The sequence below is a fragment of the Equus quagga genome, chromosome 18 (assembly GCF_021613505.1).
Source record: "Equus quagga isolate Etosha38 chromosome 18, UCLA_HA_Equagga_1.0, whole genome shotgun sequence".
NCBI lineage: Eukaryota > Metazoa > Chordata > Mammalia > Perissodactyla > Equidae > Equus > Equus quagga.
Window position 1 is genome coordinate 44,767,682 of NC_060284.1, and position 12,265 is coordinate 44,779,946.

The following is a 12,265-nucleotide window of genomic DNA, read 5'->3' on the forward strand; positions in this document are numbered from 1 at the left end:
CCCCATCTCACACCCTCCACAGCCCATCACTTGGCAGAAACAGGTATGACCTCTGGTTTGATTTGAACAAAAGACAGTAGAAAGCAGAGGCCCTAATGTGAAAGAGAAGCTAAAAGCCCAAAGAGAAGTTCCACATCTGCCCCAACGCCTGGCCCCAAGACAGTAAACAGCTGGGATGGGGATGCAGAATAGCGTCAAGAAGCAGGAGGGACTCGCCCCAACTCTAGCCCCTGGAGTTTCCTGCCCTACATTCCAAGCTCTCCTCTTTGTTCTCAATATCCTCTCCTCCCTGGAGCTGATCTTTGTGTCTGTCTGCCAGAGAAACCAAAGCGTTTACCTTGTCATTTTCATCAAGGAACCCAAGCCAATGTTGTCCGAACCCTGGATGGTGGGGAGGGAGAGAGCAGAGATGTAAGGAATGAAGTTGTTGATTCAGCTGTCAGTGCTTCCTCTGATAGGGCTCTGAGCTAAATAGGAACCAGAGCCCTTGCCCTTTTCCTCCTCCTCCAGTCTCGGATTTTCTGGATCCCTTCTCAATCCCTCTCCTTGTATAGGCGCCCCTTCCCCAAGGCTCCTGGGAGCATCCCTTTCCTCTGTTCCCCATTTCTCTACCTGGTTTATGTCAAAACATGCTCATTTGGAGAGCTGTTCAGACTGTCTTGCATTTCTTCTAGCCTTCAGGATAGGTCTCTTTAGGACCTGCTGTCCAGCCTCTCTGTGGCTGCCTTGGCAGAGTGGTCCCTGGTCCAGAAGGGTTTTTCTGTTCCTTCAGCCAGAGGGCAAGTCCCTATCAGCAGCTGCCACCTCTCTTGGCCCCTCTGCCCCAGCAGCCCGGAAGCTTCCTCCTTTGCTACCCCGGCCACGAAGGCTGATAAGCTCTCCTCTGCCTGCTCTTTAACTTCTGCTCTGACATTGCAGAGCTTAAAAGATTAAATCTTTATTTATGGATTTAATAACTCCATAGAAGAATTATAAATGTGGAAGCCAATGTATTACTTTAAAAGACAGAGTGAGAAAGTAGAAAAAAGACCTCTCAGCACCCTCTCTCCAGAACATGGGTTCTGACAATATCTTGGGTTGGACACATCTCCAGAACACTCCAGCATGACTTCTGCGGGTCTGCCCAGCCCAAACCCACCTTCTCTGAGGATGGACACCCTTACTCCCTGGCCGAGGCTGTTTGGCCCAAGGGGAACAAGTCACATTCTCTCTCGTGGGGATTTAGAATTGCAGATTAGAGATGTTAGATCTGAGAAAGTCTTTAGAAGCATCTTTTGCGCTACTGGGAGTCAGCGAAAGCCAGACTTGCAGAGGGAAAGGGATGAGGTGTACAGAAGCAGCAGAGGCAGGAGTGAAAGGGCAGCTGATCCTGGCTGGTGTGCATGTCCTATCACTGACCATCCCTTCTGTGGTCACAGTACATTTCCAGTCCTTGGGTTCTACCAAATGCCTGAATCCTTCAAATAAATACTCCCTTTTCTTATTTGTTTGTTTTTCTCTCTGCTCAAGTTAGTATGAGTGGGTTTCTGTTTCCTGCAACCCAAAGACAACTCCTCATCTTGACCCTGACTCCCCAACAAAAAAGTCACCCCATCCCCTGGACTGCTGGCAGATGGCCTTAACCCTTTAGAGTGTTCCTCTCTGCACATGACCCGAAGGACTCACTAGAATAGTGCAAGAACCTGTGCAGGCCTGTCTTGAATCATTCTACCATGGCTCACTCAAGTCACACCTCCTCCATGACGCCGTCTAGATGCCCTGGTTGGTTCCCCTTTCCTGTTCTGTTCATTCATGGTGTGTTGTTTCTTCCTCTGAGGCAAGCAGACATATTAGAAAGAGCACAAACTTTAGAGTCTGGCAAACTTGGAGTCAGAGCTTCCAGGATCAGAGTCTGCTTCTGACACTTACTGCTATGATACCTTGAGCAAGTTACCTTATCTATAAAGTAATAATAATATCTGCCCAATAGGATTGATGCTGTGAGAATTAGAGACAATATATGCAAACTCTTTAGCAGTGCAGACAATCAGTATGCAGCTCTGAAACCCCACTTTCTTTGGGAGGCTTTTCTGACCATTTCCACTCCCACCCAACAGAGTCAGGTGACTTTCCTGCAGGCCCTGATTTACCTTGTGCACATCCCAGTTGGAGTGTACCACAGTGTGCTGTGTCTTGCTCATCTTTGGGTCCTCAAGGCCTAATACAGAGCCCGGCTCATAGATGGGGCTCAATAAGTACTTGTATTTGTCTTCCCCCATTAGACTGTGAACCTTGAAACGCTGGGCATATTTGTCTTCTAACTCAGGTCCTAACTCAGGAGTGGCACTTTGCCAGCAAGGAATAAATGTTCTTAATGGCATTTTTCAATTCAATTAGACAAAGACAACTACAGATAAAAACTGGAAGAATTCTCCTTTCAACTGCAGAACATGCTGGCCTTCCCACAGTGATGATTTCTAACTCCAGCATCTAAGGGGACAGTCTCAAACTAGGCCAGCACATCTAAGCCCTGTGGCCACAGGGGAGGAAGGCAATAAAACCACAGGAGGTAGTGGGAAGGCCTTTATTGTTCAGCATTTGGCTCCCAGCACAGGTTCTGGGTTAGTTACACCTGCTTCCACCCCAGCCCTGCCACTTGCTAGCAAGTAGCTTCACTTCTCTGAGCCCCACTCTCTTCATCTATACAATGTGGGTAATAGTACCAATCTCAGCTATTGTTGTGAGAATTAAATGAATAATCCCTGTAAAACAGTAAGCCCAGTGCCTGGCACACAGTAGATGCTTAATAAATATTATTATTGTTATTGTTATTAATATTACCATGATTGCAGACGTCTTTTCAGATAGCAAAATGCTCATGCATTTTATCTCCTTTGATTTTTACAAGAATTCCATGAGATAGGCACTCTCAGGAATCTGAAGATTATAGAGATTAAAATGATTTGTCTAAAGCCACATAGCTAATAAGTATAAGGGCCAACACCTATGTCTTGGAAGCTGTGTGGAGGAGTGGAGAGAGCTGGAGATCTGAACTCAGGCTGAGGTCAAGTCTTTGCCCTGCCACTTGCTAGTTGTATAAATCTGGGCAAATCAATTCTCTGAGCTTCACTGAATCTTGCCTACCCTAGAGACTTATTGTGAGGAATAGGCTAGCTAATGTTTTAAAAATACCTATCAGAGCATCCAGAACAATAACGGTGCTCAATGAGTGCTCATTCCCAGGGCTATGACTCTTGCTGTCTTATATTGGACAGTATGCTGGTGGCCGTCTCCATTTGGTGTTATAACCATCTGTCTTGATCCAGCGGCTCTTCAGCTCCCTTCTTTCTCCTTTTGTACATTGTCTGTGGGAAGACATGGCACCTGTTTCCAGCCATAGATCTCTACGTTATCAGTTAACAGTTGGGTTGACAGGCATCCTGCGCCAGCCATTGGGGAAGAAAGCAGGGTATGTGGAAGCATCCCCCTTTCTCTGTGCCTGAACCAACTCTACCAGCAGTGATGTGTGTGTTTGGTTTTTTGGTTTCTTTCTTCCCTTTTTAAACATAGTGCTCCCCAGCTGCCTTTTTCCTTCTACTGCATTTTCTCTCAAAGATATTTTAATTGTTCAGCACGTGTCCCTAGTAGCCATCACTATTGACTTGTGTGTGTGTTTGTGTGTGTGTGTGGAAGATCAGCCCTGAGCCAACATCCACCACCAATCCTCTTCTTTTTGCTGAGGAAGATTGGCCCTGAGCCAACATCTGTGCCTATCTTCCTCCACTCTACATGTGGGAAGCCTGCCACAGCATGGCTTGGCAAGCAGTGCACAGGTCCATGTCCGGGATCCGAACTGGCAAACCCAGGGCTGCCAAAGTGGAGCGTGCGAACTTAACCGCTATGTCCCTGGGCTAGCCCCACTATTGACTTTTTTGATTTATCTTGCTGTTGATTTTGACAGATCCTTCAATGCCATTTTGATTGCCTTGGTCTTACAGATGTTTATCGCTGTTGAATTGCATGTGATTTTTGTTTTGTACTTGCTGAATGTTGTATTCCAGACCTGTACATCCATGCAGTTATCAAATGCATGAGCTGTTCTCCATCTATTCTGATTGCCCTTTTGCAGGAAGGAAGATGATGTGGGAAGAGCACAGGAATAGGAGTAAGAAGGCCTTTCTATTTCAGTGTGATTGGTCCATGTGGCTGAGTGTCCTGGCTCTGAGGCTGCTCATTAACTATGTGACCTTGAGCCAGATGCTAACCCTTCCAAGCCTCAGTTTGCTCATTTGCAAAACAGGATTCTGTTACCTGAATACCATCTGATAGGATTGTTGAGATTCAAGCATTTAGGACCTCCAGGAAGGAATCTTAGGAATCACTGAGTTCAGCTCTCTTCTTTTACAATTGAAGAAACTGAAGTGCAGAGAGCCTTTTCAGGGCAGGGACAGCCTTATACATCTTTCTATCCTTGGCATCCAGAGTCAGGTGCACACTGCGTGTCCAATAATTATTTTGTAAATGAGTTGAGTGACCAGCATGCAGTGCCTTATCTGTGATTTAACCTCTCGTGATGACTCAGAGTTATTATCAATATTAATTACTATACTGTGCTGCTATACCATTCAGAACCAATTATGCTGTGTAGAATGTGGCTATTATGCTTTTCTACTTCGTGTGTCTTCTCTCTCCTCTCTCACTGTCACCTGTCAGCTCTCCCTGTAGCCATTGGGTCCTCTCTGAGAACTCTCCGTCACTGTTTCTAATCGGCTGTCCACTTTAGGTTGGGACAAAATAAGAGTGAAAGGGCTTTGAAAGATTTAAAGTTGGCATACATGCCGGCTGCATTTATTGGAGTCACAAGATGTGTGGCAGAGTATTCCACAGACCAGAAGCGTAGCCTATTTTAAGCCTGAAGAGGACTTAAAGTCAACGGGTCTAGCCCCTCAGGTCGTATGAGTATTTCCTAACTCACTGGACCCCTGTACAGGGCGTTCTACACATGGTGTGATCAGTTTGCTCAGTGGCTTGTGAAGCAGGTGCATGTCTTATGTTTGTAGTGGCTGAAGATGCGGTAGTTTCTACCCCCTGGAATCTCTACCCAGTGACCTGGATTCTTAAGAATTTTTCCCTCCCAGCACATGGGAGGTAAACACACATGGATGTGGATTTCTCTTATTCTTGATTATGATCTAGCAAATTCCCGTCTCGTCCTCTCTTGGTCCTTTCCAGCCTTCATTAGTCCTGATTGAGGTGAGATATATTTTACTGTTGGATGTTACTTACATATCTAGAGGAAGCTTTAAAGATGTAAACTAGAAACACTAGTTTAATAATTAAGTAGATAAGGGGAGGCATAGAGGAACTGTTAGTTGTATCTCTAGATTTTAAATTGAGATAGGAGCAATCTCATGTAAACCAAACTTCAGTATTCATTTGAAAGCCTGTGAATTGCAGACAAATTATCGGCCATAAATTGGGATTTATGTTCTGTGGGTTTTTAATGAGCACAAGTGAGGCAGCTCGACACTCTTATTGATTCATGGTCTGGATCGTATCAGCCTGGCTTACTCTCTTGCTGAAGGCAGTGCCGCAGAAGGGCTGGGAGCAGACATCCAAGGTTCAAGTTACAACCTGAACTACAGTTCAGCTCTTTTCTGCCTGTGCGATCTCAGTTTCCTCATCTGTAAGATAGCAACAACATTAATATCTCCCTCACAGGGGTGGTGTGATGACTAAATGAGATGATGTATGTGAAAGTGTTTTGTAAATCATAAAGCTACACAAATGCCAGCTGTTCACATTTCTCATCTCATACTTAGCACAGAGTGTTTTGTATCTGTGCTGGATTTCAAGCAGCCAAAGAACGGGACAAGCCGAGGAACCTGTCCAGCAAGAAGGAGCAAAGAGAAGCTCTACAAATGAAAAGTCATAATTAGGGGAGTCAATTATTACAGATGAAAGGAAATTGTAGATATCCCAGATTCAAAAAGGGGATCTGAAGTCTGTCTTGCCTGGACCCCATTGTGGGATTGAACCTCAGTGAGTGGTCATCAGCAGGCAGAAAATACAAAGCCAAGGATGGTGTTTAGACTGCAAAGTCAGAACCCCATGACAGTGTAGAGGGTGGCCCGATGCCTAGTTCATGGGGCAGGAAGAAAATCAGGGCTGAGACACGGTCCGAGTCAGGGAAGGCCATTGAGAGATGCTGAAGTCTGAATGGAGCCCATGAGAGAGGGGAGATGCGAGAGCATCGGTGGGAACACTTCAATGTCAAAGCCAACTGGGACAGACAATTTATTAATTAAAAATTTAATGAATATTGATGAAGTATTTGCTATGTGCTATGTGCTTATTCAAAACAGTGAATAAGACAGACTTTGACACGTCTTCACAGCTCTCGGACTGGTGGGATAAAGAGATGAATAAGTAGGCAATTGCATTACAGCGTGGTAGGAGTTCTGTGACAGGAGGACCTTCTACCCCAGCCTTGCTTGGGGTGGGGGATGGAGCAGCTTCTGGAGGCTCCTCAGCCTGAGCCGGAGGGACAGCCATGAGGGCTCCTCTCCATACCACTGCCACCATCACTGTCATGACCACTCAACTGGACCATTTCAGGAGGCTCCCAATTGACCTCCTTACCCAAGAGTCTCTCCTGGCTCCAGCACATGTGTCATTATGTCTCATTGTCTGTCTTAACAAATCATGGACCCAACTCCCCAGACTAGACTGTGAAACTGTCCTTTTCTGTGGGAAAACAGTCCCTTGCGAGCCAGGAGAGTAACTTTCTCTTACAGCATCAGTACCTGGTGCTCTGGCTCAACAGATGTTTGAAGAGAATAAGGAGATGAAAAGGCTGGAAGACAAAAAGGAAGAGGGAGGAATTGTCTCTCCTTCCAAGGATGTTCTCCATGAGCTTGAGAGGCAAGTGCCCCAGACACTACGTTTTTTCACAGGTGTAAGCTCCTCCTGAAGCAGCTGCCCCTCTCCTGAGCATAGAAATATGCCTGGAGCCGGCCCCGTGGCCGAGTGGTTAAGTTCGCGCTCTCTGCTGTGGTGGCCCAGTGTTTTACTGGTTCAAATCCTGGGCATGGACATAGCACTGCTTGTCAGGCCACGTTGAGGCGGCGTCCCACATCCCACAGCTAGAAGGACCTACAACTAAGATATACAACTATGTACCGGGGGTTATTTGGGGAGATAAAGCAGAAAAAAAAGGATTGGCAGCAGTTGTTAGCTCAGGTGCCAATCTTTAAAAAAAACAAAGAAATATGTGTGAACACCAGCAGCCAGAGAGCCAGAACCCAAGCAGGGTTCTTTTGCACACAGTTTTCTTTGCAAGTCTCCTGGGAAAAGGACCTTGTTGCTAGCCTTGTGTCACCTGGAGCCTAGACTCACTGGATTCACCCATGAATTCACATTTGCCTTGGGCTGTAGCTTCTGCAGGGCACTCACCTCCGCGCTCTGCCACTGCACAGAAATAATAAACAGCAACACTGTTTACTGAGCCCTTTGCACTCAGCAGGCACAGGACAAATACAGTGGTTTCACTTAACCCTCGAAACAACTGATCCCACCAACAAATATTTAATGAGAGCCAGGCTTTGTGCTGGCGGTTGAGGAGGACATGGTGATGACTTCTGTGTCTCAGGAACTGACAACTCAGTTGGGATGGGGACATGGGGGGGTATGGTTAAGGGTGGGATGATAAAACAGGCATGAGTTTCCCTCTACTATCTAAGGCTAGCTGAGTAGTTTAAGGTAAGTGCTTAAGAGAAGGGCACTTCATGAGAATTCCAAGGAGGAAGTGGTCCTACTGCAATGAGAGAGATGTGAGGAGGCTCCATAAAGTGGTAGCCTTTGAGGCCGCCCTTAGAGGAAGGACCGAGAGGAAGGACTAGCATGAGCAAAGGGGTGGAAGTCGTTAGGCACAGGCATAGCCAGGAAACAGCTAATAGGTTAGTTTTGTGAGAGTGTAAATTGCCTCTAGGGGTATATAAGGAAATAAAAGCCAAACAAACCCAATCAGGGCCGTATTGCTGAGGGAGCTCTTTCAATTTAAGGTGAATATGTAGAAGCTATGTAAATAATCACATTTATTGAATGAACAGTAAATATGTTGTCTCATTTGATCCTTACAACAACCCTACAGATTAGGACTGTTATCTCCATTCTACAGATGAGAAAACTGAGGTTTAAATACATGATTTGTCTAAGGTCACACACCTAGTGGTGAGGTTCAGGGCAGGCTGCCCCAAGATGTGTCACTTTGGGTGGCATGTGTAGTATTTTGAGCTGAAAGCATTTGAGACCTTGCAGGCTCAAGAGAAACTTTTACCTCTCTCTCAAAGAATTTAAATTGAGGGCCTTGCCTATAATGAGAGCTATTACCAAAAATAACTTTCTGACTTCTCTGTATGATAGGGCAAACATCTAATTACTGAGCATCTGCTCTTCTTATCGTCCTGTGAATTACCCTCCTCCCCTCTGAAACCACAGGTCCCTATCCCATTCCTTAGCTGAAGATGGCATGAATACCTCATTTTACCTTTCTGTCTCTGAACCTCTCATGTAGGTGGGGTTCCTGTACATTTGAAATTAAATTTGATTTTCTCCTGTTAATCTGTCTCATGTCAATTTAATTCTTAGACCAGCCTGAAGAACCTAGAAGGGTAGAGGAAAATTCCTTCCTCCCTGTCACCTAGAAAGTAGCAGAGCCAGGAATTCTACCAAAGTCTGTCTGGCTCTTATACCAAAGGTCATGCTCTTGACCCCTTCACTGGAGTAACTGCATGGGAGTGGGTGAGCTCATCGAAGGAGAAAGTAGGGATGTAAAATGAGTTTTGAGGTTCAGGGAAGCCTGGATGTGTATTCAGGGGCTGGGGGAATGATGAGGAGGCGGTGAGGGAGAGAGACTGAGGAGAACCAGGAAAAGTTCTCCTCTCTAAATCCAAGAGAGGAGAGACGTCTAAGAAGGAAGAGGCAGCCAGGAGTCGCAAACATGCAGAGAGGTCAGGAAGCAGAGGGCAACAGCTTCAGGGGTCTGGAGGGCATTTGCAGTGGAGCACGGAAGTCAGTGAGGAGAGGGCAGCAGTGGAACATCAGCTCCTCCACGCAAGAAACTTGATGATCAACAGGCAGACAAGGAGGGCAGCGGGGAGGAGGGAAGGAGAAGCAGGGTTGGCAGACTTTTTTTTTTAATGTACTTTTAATTATGAAATCTTTTGAATATACAGAAAATAATACAATTGGCAACTATGAATCACCACTCAGACTTAAAATGTTAATATTTGTGATGCTTGCTATAGATCTTCGTCTCTGTTTTAAAAACAACACTTATAAGCTTACAGATACAGTTAACTCCCTCCCCATTCTAACTTCTCCTCTCTCCCTCACATCATCCTTGTTTGTATTCCCGTGTGTTTAAAAAAATATCTTTATTGCATACGTCTGAACCAATATGGTTTGTAGAATTATTTTGTATGTTTTAAAATTTGCATAAAACATATCTTCTATAAATACATTTATGCAATTTTTTTAAATCTCAGCTTTATTTTTGAGACTGGCCGGGATGATAATAGAGCTCTGGTTCATTCTCAGTTAGAGGTGGTTGTGAAGTGGGAAGATACCTGCCAAGTACACTTAGTAAGGGCTCAAAAAAAGTAAGCAGCTGTAAGCTGTTACCAGTTGACAAATATTGTCCAGGAGGAGGAGATGCTGATATAAGGTTCTTCTGGCCACTGGGGTGAGGGGTAGAACTCGACCCTGCCCCACCCCCTCCCCGATCTGGGCAGGTGAAGTCTCCTGGAGAAGTTAGAGGAAGAAGAAGTTAATGTGTGCGTTTCTGCCTAAGCAACTCTGCATCCATTTTTCACAAGCTCTGGCTCAGACAAGTGTCTGGTTATAGTTTGAATCTGATTTGTTTGCATTTCTGCAGCAGGCAGTGTCTGGGACTGGCTGCAAAGGGAGAGATTTGCTTTGCACATAATTTAATCCAAGGGTTAGTTAATGAGTTTGCTCTCCACCCCAGACAAGGGGAATCAACACGCTTCCTCCAACCTTGCCTTCTCTTGGTCATCAGCAGGCACGCTGCTCTGCGCACCTCGTTAGCTTCATGTGATCACAACTCAGGTGATTTACTGTAACTCCTGATATTAAAAACCTCTGTGTGAGACATGTGGAATGAATAATGTTCTGTAGTGAATTTGTTAATGAATTTCCTCTCTGCTCCCAAAAAGAAGAGTTTGGCAAAAAAAGGGTCTCGGGCCAGAGAAAGACCATGGTACTGTGCAAATCAGGGTTCTTAATGATTCTGGAAAGAAAATAATCAGAAATCGCTCTTTAAAAAAATCCCATATTCTGTTCTCAGTAGGAACTGTCATTAATTTCAGAGTAGAAGATGGCTTGGCCTTTTTCTGGTATCCTTAGAATAAATAAGCAATCACCTTAAAAAAAGAAAAGGGAGGTCATGATCCAGGGTTTAAGTAACCTTGGCGGGCTTCTGATTTGCATATATATGATAAAGTATGCCGCTGTTCCAGAGGGTGATTGCTGGGAAGCTGGACTCATGAAGAATGAAAATCTATTCAGCAGCAAGTGAGGAGGCAGTGGGACTTCCTGTCAACTCCTCCGGGCGTGGTGGCCGTCTGCAAACCCACACGTACTGGGCCAGAGTATACTGCTCCAGGCCAATGAGCAGGGCCAGCTTCCTGAGCATGTGGCTGGTGCAGTCACATAGGGCCCACCACTTAGAAGGGCCCCCAACTTGGTTTAATGTTCTCCTGTTGCTGTCTTGAAATTCTTAATTTTTGACAAAGGGGCCCCTGTTTTTGTTTTGCCCTGGACCCTGCAAATCATGTAGCCAGCCCTGCCAAGGGATCCTTTGCTGGTCAATGACCTGCCCTGTGTTCATTGGCCCTTTCCAACTCCAGCTTTTCTCAGGGGGCAAAGTGATCATAAGTTTGCTCTTCAAGTATGTGTACTGGGTAAAAGTCTGTGTCTGTCTTTTAGCAAGATGGACAATTTATTGCTTTTTATACCCGATTAAAGACTAATACATGTTAATTGTGGAAAAATTGAAAAGTACAAAGGAGAAATCATCCATACACCCACCACACAACAACATATCTTTCCAGTCTTTTTTTGTACATATTTTTGCCTTCCTCTGTCTTTATATCATTGGAAGTATGCTGAAATAATGTTTTGGAAAATGCTTTGAAAAAATTCCCAGTATAACATGAGCTTTTCCCCATTTTTTTTTTTAAAGATTTTATTTTTCCTTTTTCTCCCAAAGCCCCTCAGTACATAGTTGTGTATTTTTAGTTGTGGGTCCTTCTAGTTGTGGCATGTGGGATGCCGCCTCAGCGTGGTTTGACGAACAGTGCCATGTCTGTGCCCAGGATTCGAACCTGCAAAACCCTGAGCCGCCGAAGCAGAGCGCGTGAACTTAACCACTTGGCAACACGGCCGGCCCCTCCTCATATTTTTTTTCAAGGCCTTTATAGTATTGTACTGTAAAAAGATACCATCATTTACCAATTCCACATTGTTGGTTTATTTATGTTTATTATAAATAACATTCCAAAGAGAACACTTATAGTTTAAAATAAAATAAGACAGATTATTTTCTTGGGATAGATTCCTAGAAATCAGGGTTAGTAAGACCTTTGGCACACATCACCAAATCACCCTCTGGAAAACTGTTCCAATTTGCTGTGGGGGAGGGCGGAAGGAGGCAGCAGAGGGAGAAGGAGAGGAAAATGAAAGAAGAAGAAGGAACTCTGCTGGGATCCTTGGGCTCTGTGGGTGAACAGTTGGGTTTCTCTTTCTTATACGTTCCAATCATGGAGCACTACAGTGATTTAGAACAGAGCTTGTTTTTCCACTACTTCAAAACTCTCGTCCCATCCTTTGCTGCCTCTGGCCGGGAGGTAGCTCATCCCAGCCCTTTCTGCCTCCACCAGCACCGCCACAGGGTGTCAGACAGCCTTGGGGAAGGGGGAGCTTCCAGGAGCTGCTTCACATTCGGTTGCTGTGGGTCAAGGGCACTGTAGGCCCCTGCGAAGTTGCCACTGGGAACATTTTAGGGGCTAGGCTCGGCTTAATGTCTGTATTCTTTCCAGAATCTCCTGTGGGGAGGAAAATAACATTCCAAGCTTGATAACCTCTTCCAATGAGAAAAAGAGCTTCAGAGGGGCTGCTGCCCTCCGCAGATTCCTTCCGAATGTAAATGATGTCTGTTTGCATTTGCAGGAGTCTGCCAGTTGCTGTTATGATCATTTAGACT